Genomic DNA, 9,112 nt, shown 5'->3' on the forward strand with positions numbered 1-9,112 from the left:
TCACTCTCGAATGGTGACCCTTCTGGAGAAATGAGTCCACATGTAACTCATAAAGGAGAACTGTCTCAAAAACCATAAAAGCACAATCCAGGATATCTATGTTGTATCATGTCTGAAGGCTGCTTTACTGGGGAGGCCAGCAATTCAGGCATTAGGTGTAGTTGCCAGGATTGACATAAGCCTGAACTCCAACAAGTCAGTGAAGACGCAATACTCCCCCAAAAATGTCTTCAAAAGCCTGGGCATACTCAAAAAACCAACCATCTGGTGTGTGGGTATGGCTGTTATCCCGTCTCCCATCTGGGCTGTTAGGGTTTGTGTGGACCTAACCAAGCTGAATAATGCAATGAGATGGGAGAAACATACTTCTTTCTGTTAAACACACGTTAGGACAACTAGAGGGGGCAAAGCCTTTTTAAAGAACTCTATGTTCCTTACAAGTTTTATAACCCGTTTTGGAAGGTTCTGTTTCAGTTTGTCTGTGCTTTGGAGTTTCATTGGCACCAGGACACTTTCAGAAACAAACGTTACAAATCCTAGAGGGGCTGAATGGTGTCCTATGCCACATGGATGACATTCATCAGCATGATCAGTGATTCTCTGTATTACTCAAAAAGCTACAAAGAGCTGGTGTGACGCTCAATGGTAAATGTGAATTCTACAAAAACATAAAGTTCTTAGGCCAGAATATTGATGAGTAAGGTATCTGTGCAGACCCAGATACAGTAAGAGTGGTCATACACATGAGCCAGCCAACAAGCAATAGCAGGGTGAGAAGATTCCTCAGAATAATGAAGCACCTGGGAAAGTATTTTCCCCACCTTGCAGAAAAAACATACCCCTGAGAGCTCTGAGGAACAGCATCATGTGGTCATGGGGAGAACCACAACAAACAGCATTTGAAAGCATTAAGGGATTGCTCAGTATACCACCAGGTCTTGCTCTTTACAATCCAAAGGTGGACACAGTCATCTTTGCAGACGCTTATGGGCTAGGAGAAGTTCTACTTCAAAGGCAAGAGAACAGATAGCTTAAACCCATAGCATATGCCTGTAGAGCACTCACAGAGCAAAGATATGCACAAATAGAAAAAGAGATTTGGCCATTACTCTGGCCTATGTGTGCTTCTCAGACTAGTGGGCCTAGATAGACCACAAACCTCTGGTGTGGGGCAGCGAGCATGGGGCAGAGAGTATCCTTACCCCAGTGGGCCTCTATTAGTGCTTGTTGCAGTTTCCAATTTTTGACCACTAGATACAATAATACTCTATGGAAGGCATCTATGGATGATCTATACATAGTACATGCTTGAATCTGAAAGCACGTGTGCATTTTTTTGATACCTCAGTGTGTTTAGAAAATTTGAAGATTTGTCTTCATTTTTAAAGAAACATATGAAGATTGACAAATGTACAAAACAGACCTGTCAGTAAAAAAAAAAAAAGCTATGATATCAGTATATAGGTGTGTGAATTGTGTTTGCCTTCATATTTTTATTGCCAATCATATTTTTTTAGGTTTTTCACATTCTGACCTTCAATTTTTATTGTGTTGATTTAGGGTATCATTATGTTGTAACCTTAGCTGTTTCTGTACCTGCCTTATGTTACATTTATAGTATTCTTCCTTCTGTTAATGTTATTAATAATGTTAGTTTTTAACCACACACACACACACACACACACACGCCTTCATTATCAGAGTATAGTTATACTCTCTAGACTTGACTGCTGACCTGTTGATAAACTCCTAAAAGGCCAATCTGACTCCTGTGTCCTGATCAGTATGATTAATGGTTCATGAGATATGAGCCAAAAACATATAATACTGTGTTATAGCATCACAATGAAGCCAACTGGGCACTTCACTCTTGCCTGAGTAGTAGCAAGGATCATGTTTGCTCCACGTACCCTTTGGCCTGCATAATCAGTTATAGCAGAGAAGAATAATAAATAAAGGCACAGGCAGCAATCTGTAGAGTCCAAGTACCTTTTGCAAAGAGAGCTCCCAATGGCCAATTGTTGCCAAGTTGCACAGAATGATATTGAGACCATAAATGAATTTACTGTTCAGGTTTTTTGACTGTAACTCAGTGCTAACCCTCTGTAATGACTGCTGAAATCTGATTGGCTGATGGTTGATGGTTTTTAACGAACACAGCCATCATAGAACAATGATGCAGTATACTAAATTTCAGTCAGTTGAATTTCCTGTACATCCCCTTAGGATGACCACACCCCAGCCTTTTTGCAGATGTACTCAGAATCTTGTCATTAAAATGCTTTTCACATTTCATGTGAATCCATGCAACCGAACTGCTTTGATAAATTACACTTCGCCTGCTAGAATTGATTGGCATGTGGTGGCCATATGGTTTACAAATTTCAACATGTTTTCGATAAGTAATGAGTTTAAGGCTCATTCAGCAGATGTGACTTCTGTCAGTAACTTGTTATAATCACAACTGACTTATCAGTTTCACAGCAACTGGGGTGAATACTTATGCAATCTTATGAAATGTTTATGTTTAATATTAGTAATTAATTTTGCAAACTATATTGATTTCCATTCAGTTCAATATTATGGGCTATTTTTTTTAGATTCATGACATAATCCCAGAAAATTGAATATCACTTCCTGGTTCTAACACTCCAAAAAGGTTTAAGGGGGGTGAATACTATTGCAAGACACTCTAGCTCATTCAATGCAAATGAAAAATTTAATCAAATGCCGTTTTAAATCATGTAAAAAAAATAAATTGTTTTATATTGCTCTCCTAGCTATGATATGTAGTGACTATAAAAGGTTCTTGGATTGTAGTGGGTCTGTGTTGGTTTACTGCCGTTGTGCTGTGTTTTATTCCTATTTTATCTCAACCACAACATTTTGGATGATGCATACATAAGCAAAATGTATGTTATTTCATATATATAGTCAACCCCATCTTTGTCATCTTTTTTAGCTCCTCAGTTATCTAACAACACTCTTCTGTACTGGTACGTCTTAACCACTAGAAGGCACTTAAGCACAAATGTGCATCTTATTGCTAAAAAGAGCACTGGTTTGTTCATTGTTTCTGGTTTTGGTTCTCTATGCTCTCAGCTGGCTTCCTCTGTACCTCATGCACACTGTAAAATTTTATAGTCAAAATGTCAACGTGTTCCGCTGTCACTGTTAACATGTATCCTGCTGCCTCAGGCTAATTTACCAATGAATCCAGTAGTGTATACATTCAAGATTCCAAGGATAAATGGAGCGTAAATGGCATGGTACAGACTTCGCCATGGTAGGAAATGGCAATCGAGTGAACATAAGAAAGGAACTGCAACATGACCAGCACTCCGAAAAACAGTGATAAAAAGAACAGACACACCAAATACAGAAGCACAGCACAGGAATTAGTGTTGTTAAATTTCTTCTGCACTTGAGGTTATAGATAAGATGCACAGAGAACCAAAACTATATCAATAAATGTTTGAAGAGAACTTAATAATGATTTATCTAGATCTACTCCAGCAACAGTGAAAAAAACATAAATATTTATTATATATATTATCTAGTGCTTTGTTAGATGAGCTTGTTTAGCCTTTAATTAATATCCCAAATATCTAGACAGTGTGTTTTATTTATATCCTTATATTTATATTCGCTTTTCCTTTTTCACATTTATATTAATTTAAAAAAAGGACATTTCTGAATCACATGACTGAAGGCCACATTCACTTAAAAGTGGATAATAGTCACATCACTTAATAACTTTTAGTCTTTCTCTTTGTTGCAATTCACATTTCCAAATACATTATAAGATGAATATATTTGGCAATTAGATTAGTAATTACATATGAATAATTTTATTTTTATATTAATGAAATAGATTAGTAATTACATATGAATAATTTTTTATTTTTAATTTTCTCCTGATTTTTGGAACTCCCTTGATTCCCTATATTGCATATTTATATGTTTAAAAGAAAGACATACCAACTAATAAATATAGTGTTTGTACCTAATATATGTGAAACGCTAGCAATAAGATGCCTACAGTCTTAACACGCCACATTGTTTTCAACATTTATTTTAAAAAATTTGCTGGAAAAAAAAATTACATAGCATCAACACTGTACAGAGTGGTCTATAGTAAGATCAATGTATTTTAATATGGCGGGGTAAACATTTAAATTTGAAATACAACGGATAAGTAGACTTACAGACTGGTACTCCATTTCATGGCTGCTATGTAGAAATGTGGGCAACTGTTGAGGACCACCTCCTTCTCTTTCTCCACATGTTGTTGTGTCTCACAAGGAAGGCAATAGACTGTATAGTTATCACCTCAATAGGATGTGATGTTTCCCACAAACTATACAACCTACTACCTCATCTTGTGGAAACACATTACCAGATGTATAGAGCTTCAGCAAAGTTCTATGCTGAATTTTGCAACACACCATATATTATAGAACAACTGACAATGAACAACTGCCAACTCCAACATAATTAATGTCCTATTGCTCTTTAAATGAAAGCTCCATGCGTAGGTGTCGAATCAGCATGATGTCCAGTCACTCATGAACAGGAGGTTGATCAGACTGTCTCCTTAGGAAAGACAGTAGATTGTATAGTTATCTCAGAGGGAGGATTAATACCCCACAACTATTCAATCTACTACCTCAGCCTTAAGGACAGTAGCTTTCACACCAAAGCTGCATTTACAACAAGAGTTTGGAGAAAGACAGTTACACATATAGCATAATAATCTACACATAATAATCTAGCTACAATTTTTTTCATATTCTTTGTATTACGAATCATAAGGCACACTACATTCAAAGAAATATAATAGTAAAATTAGAAATGTATCATGCCACTTAATAGAATTGCGACATATTTGTTTCAAAGGAAATTTTGCACATTTTCTGTCAAAAATATATCTATACATTTTTTTTCTTGTTTTGCTGGTCCCAATACACAAAAGCTACTAGAAATCTCCATGTAGATCTGTCTTCATCCCTGACTGTCCGTACCTTATGTAGCTTGGAAGCTGATAAAAGTATTTGAATATGAATTTCATGTAGATGACTTATATATGTCATACTCAATTAAATTCATTTTCCTGTGGAGTGTTTTTTTTTAAACATTTTGAAATACATTTTTGCCAATGTTATTTCTTTGTTTGGAAAATATATCATTTGAAATTAAGGGTTACAGTTTTGAGATTTTAAACTCCAAATTCTAAACAAATATCTGATACACTGAAGTCTTTAAAATGCAGATTTTATTTAAATTAGGCTGTAGGTGAAGCAGTCGGCATCGCCGGGGAAGTGAAGAGACACGGAGTAAAATTCAAAACAGAAGATACAAACCATAATGACTTAAGTGCAAGATTTATGTTCTACTGAAATTGCTAAATTCCTATTAAGCAGTTAACTTTAGCTGTTAGCTGCTAACAATTGCCAGCAAGCTAACCTAGCCTAACTAACTAGAAAGTTACCTAAATTGTTACTCTGGGCATATAATAAGTGTCAAGTGTTTAACATGACTGTAGAAAATTAGCAATTTGAGTAGAACATAAAAAAATGGTATTTGTTCGACCACTCTGAAAGCGTCTGCTTTTCCCTGGGAATTGAGAAAAGAGAATTTTATTTGCTGTTACTTATATATAAAATTCAAATTTCAAATTTTATATCCAAATACTTTTGTCACGTTCCAGTCTCCATAGTATGTGGCTCAACACCATCCCTGCTCTGTCCCCACACACTCCATCATTTTATTCTATAAATTATAAAGCATTCTTAAGCATGTAAAATGTAATTATTTTGTCCATACATACTTGTCATTATATATATATATATAATTATTATTATTATAGTACATTGGCATTCATTTGTCAGATGTTTCCCCCAAGGATATTTATAAAGTATACTGGCACTTCCATCCACAGTACCATGTCATGAGTTGAGTATTGCAGTATTACAAATAATAAAGAAGCTGAACTTGTTAAAGTAATAGCCTGAGAACTGCATTTAAATCATTGGTGTTAGCAAGTTTACTGAAGCAAACGTTTAGTATGGAACTGCAATTTACATCAAGTGTTCTGTGATCTCCTGGCCTGAGTTAGTAAATATAACATGCAAATGTTTGTACTGCAATGCAACGAAATTTTAATCACTGAGAATATGTGCTGCTGCACTATGAATGAAATATTACAAACATAAAATATAGCAAAGTACTGCTTAGATTGCGGCATAGACTGCACAATGAATTATACAACAGCATGTGTAATGAATTTAGTGTAAATTAAAGTAATATTGTGATGCATTCTGGGATATTTTAGCTGTTTGCAACAAATAGGTTTTCTGACCAGCTGAAAAAATACCTTCTGAAGTCCTTTTTTTTTTTACTGATTAAAAGCACCGAATTTGGTTAATACATGTTAAAAAAAAAAAAAAACAGTTAAAAGGAATTTTTCAAAAAGCTTACTAAGCAATATCACAGCAATCTTTGGCTTAAGGTCAGGTAATGAGTGTGATCTTACATCTAAATGGCACTCCTGCTGAGAGAGGTAGCAGTTATCCAGTGTATCACCTTGAGGAAACGATTTCTTTTTCCTGTATTTCCTTTTGGTTTGGTTTGAGAAATCCTGGTCCAGGTTCAAAAATCCTGGGGGAAATTTCATTCATCAGCCATGATCTTTCCTCAGTGGTCAGGTCATGCCCTTCATCTAAACTCACAAACAGCAATCAGTGGTTGGGTAAGAAACTGAGTTCATTACCCAGCTCGTTTTGTTCCTTTTTCTGAATGAATAACAAAATAATCGGCCGACATAACACAGCCCCGACGGAAAGCATGATCATTTTGGGTAAATCTTATCCATAACTCTGAATTGGCATTCAGTGGTTGGCACGTAGCAGAAGTAATCTGTGCCAGGAAATAGTGCCCATTTTCTGCAAAACCTGGCCCTTAGAAACCTGCAGAAGCCTGTTGTTTAACAGACTGTGGTACACAAAATATCACTTGATAGTAAGTAGTCAGTGCAGAGGAAGTTAAAAAAGGGCCCAAACAAAATGGCTGTCCTGCTGCCATTTTAGATAGCTTGGCTCTGATGAGAGAGAACCTCTAATACCTGCCCAAGTGTTCATGCAATCCTATATATATTTATTATCCCAATATATTTGGGATATATATATGTATATATGTGGGTGTGTATGTATGTATTATATATATATATATATATATATATACATATATATATATATGTATATATATATATAATGTCAAAAAAGTTAAATTCTGTCTTTAGTTTTGTAATATGCAGGTTTAATGATGGTAATCATTAATACTCTGAAGTGATTGTAATTCTGAAGTGATCTGCAGATCTGATCTTTTGCTATTATTTTAAATAAACCCCAGATCTCACATTAACTCGGTGTCTGCAGTGGCAGCTGAGGCAGTTAGACAATGCCCAGCTCTGGCATGAAGCTGTGCCCAAGGAGGGTGGCAGACAAGGGTCATGGGAGCAGTCCAAACAATTGACTGGCATGCAAGGAGGGGTAGGGCAGTTGCCCTGTCACTTTGCATAAATTAGCATGTGAACCAGAGACAGTGAAAAGCACCATGGTAGCTCATTAACATGCAAAATTCTTCTTTGGCCTAATTAATGGGGGCAGTGATTGAAATGTTTTGGCATGGCAGTTGGCGGAGGAAAAGGCGGCCCTCTACTCGATAGGGTGGAAAGAACAGCATGAGTGCGGGGGGTGGTGCTTGAAGAGGACAAATAGAAACCTCTTAATTGAGATGTTGAATCAGTTCGATGGTGAATGGTATCAAGTCTGCAATATAAAATGCAAATATCAAAATCAGACCATTTTGAAAACTGCTGTCAAAGAAGAATGCAGCTAACACTGCTTCAGAATGCAGATTTAAAATAGATGGACAGAAACTATAAACTTGAACAGTTGGTATTTTGCTCATAAGCACTCACCATTTAAGAGGCAGTTTTTAGGCCTTAACCCCTCAAGTGCAAAGAGCAATTTATTAATGCAGGCATATTTAATATGCAGGCAATTTAATAACGCCTTATGGTGTCACCTAATTGTCTTTAAGAAGTGTAATGCATATAATGCAAATCTTTCCAGATTTCTTCTAAAAGTATTTTCTTACAAAACATTGTTTATTTGACTTACAGTCTGTGCAGTGTTTTGATGTAGCCTACTTTTTTTTGAGTTGAGTTGTTGAGTTGTTTTTTTATGATTCATGTCTCACTGAAGCTCATGGGTCACTGCACGCAGTACTTCCTATGTCATCATACACTTTGGTGAGAGATATTATATGTTAGCTGTACAATGTTTTCCTGAACAAATAATTGAAATTATACTCAAATGGATATTTAACTTCTCATTTATTTGAATCTGAAATCTTTTTGCACCTATTCTAAAATATTGGCTTAAAATGCAGATTAAAAAAATTACAGTGTAATGCTATTATTTGGCAGCTTTTTACTGTGCAAACAAATTGTTCAAGGTTCCTTGTGTAACATTTTCAACATGAACCGAATTGAAGGCTGTTTCACCTTTGACCTTTTATTAAGAGAAAGTGATAAGCGAACAGGTTTTTACAACAGCCCTGTTAGAGCCCTCGTGAAACTGCCTGGATCAATAGATTTGCAAGTTTTGAACTGAACCACTGATTACTTTAACTGTTCATGTTCAATATACAAACCCATTCGAACACCAATCACTGATTTTGCTGTGACAAAATAAATATGGAGGCTGATTTAGCAATCCACTAATAAGTTTCTGAATAAACATATTCATCCATCATATATTCAAATGCAGTAATCTTTTGCACTGTTCAAAGCTGTAGATTTTCAGATGGAATTGATTCATTTTTTCTGCCACTAAACAAAGCCATAATATTACAAGGGTTAATTTTTGTTAGTCTTTCTATCATTCAGCAGTAACAGGGAAACCGCCCTGCACACAAAAATAGCATCTCTAAACAGGAAGTTTGCCTTCTGCCGACTTAGTTTGACTCTGTCCTGTGTGCGTGGAGGTCTCCAAGTTCATCTCTTATCACTCTGATAGTGGCTCAACAAACAAAAGAAGCTATCAAG

General features: G+C 35.9%; 1 long non-coding RNA gene across 6 annotated transcripts in view; it reads right to left on the reverse strand.

Annotated features, from left to right (window-relative positions):
• Nucleotides 1–9,112, reverse strand: part of LOC113532565 (uncharacterized) — a 32,129-nt gene that overhangs the window by 13,928 nt on the left and 9,089 nt on the right. The window contains exon 2 of one of the 6 annotated variants that reach the window (XR_008301170.1): nt 4,060–7,829. The exons of the other annotated variants lie outside the window; for them this stretch is intronic. This is a non-coding gene — a long non-coding RNA (uncharacterized LOC113532565). Of the gene's footprint in view, nt 1–4,059; nt 7,830–9,112 lie in introns of those variants that run through there. 6 annotated transcript variants of the gene reach the window in all.

Source organism: Pangasianodon hypophthalmus, chromosome 2, assembly GCF_027358585.1.
Source record: "Pangasianodon hypophthalmus isolate fPanHyp1 chromosome 2, fPanHyp1.pri, whole genome shotgun sequence".
Classification (NCBI taxonomy): Eukaryota; Metazoa; Chordata; class Actinopteri; order Siluriformes; family Pangasiidae; genus Pangasianodon; species Pangasianodon hypophthalmus.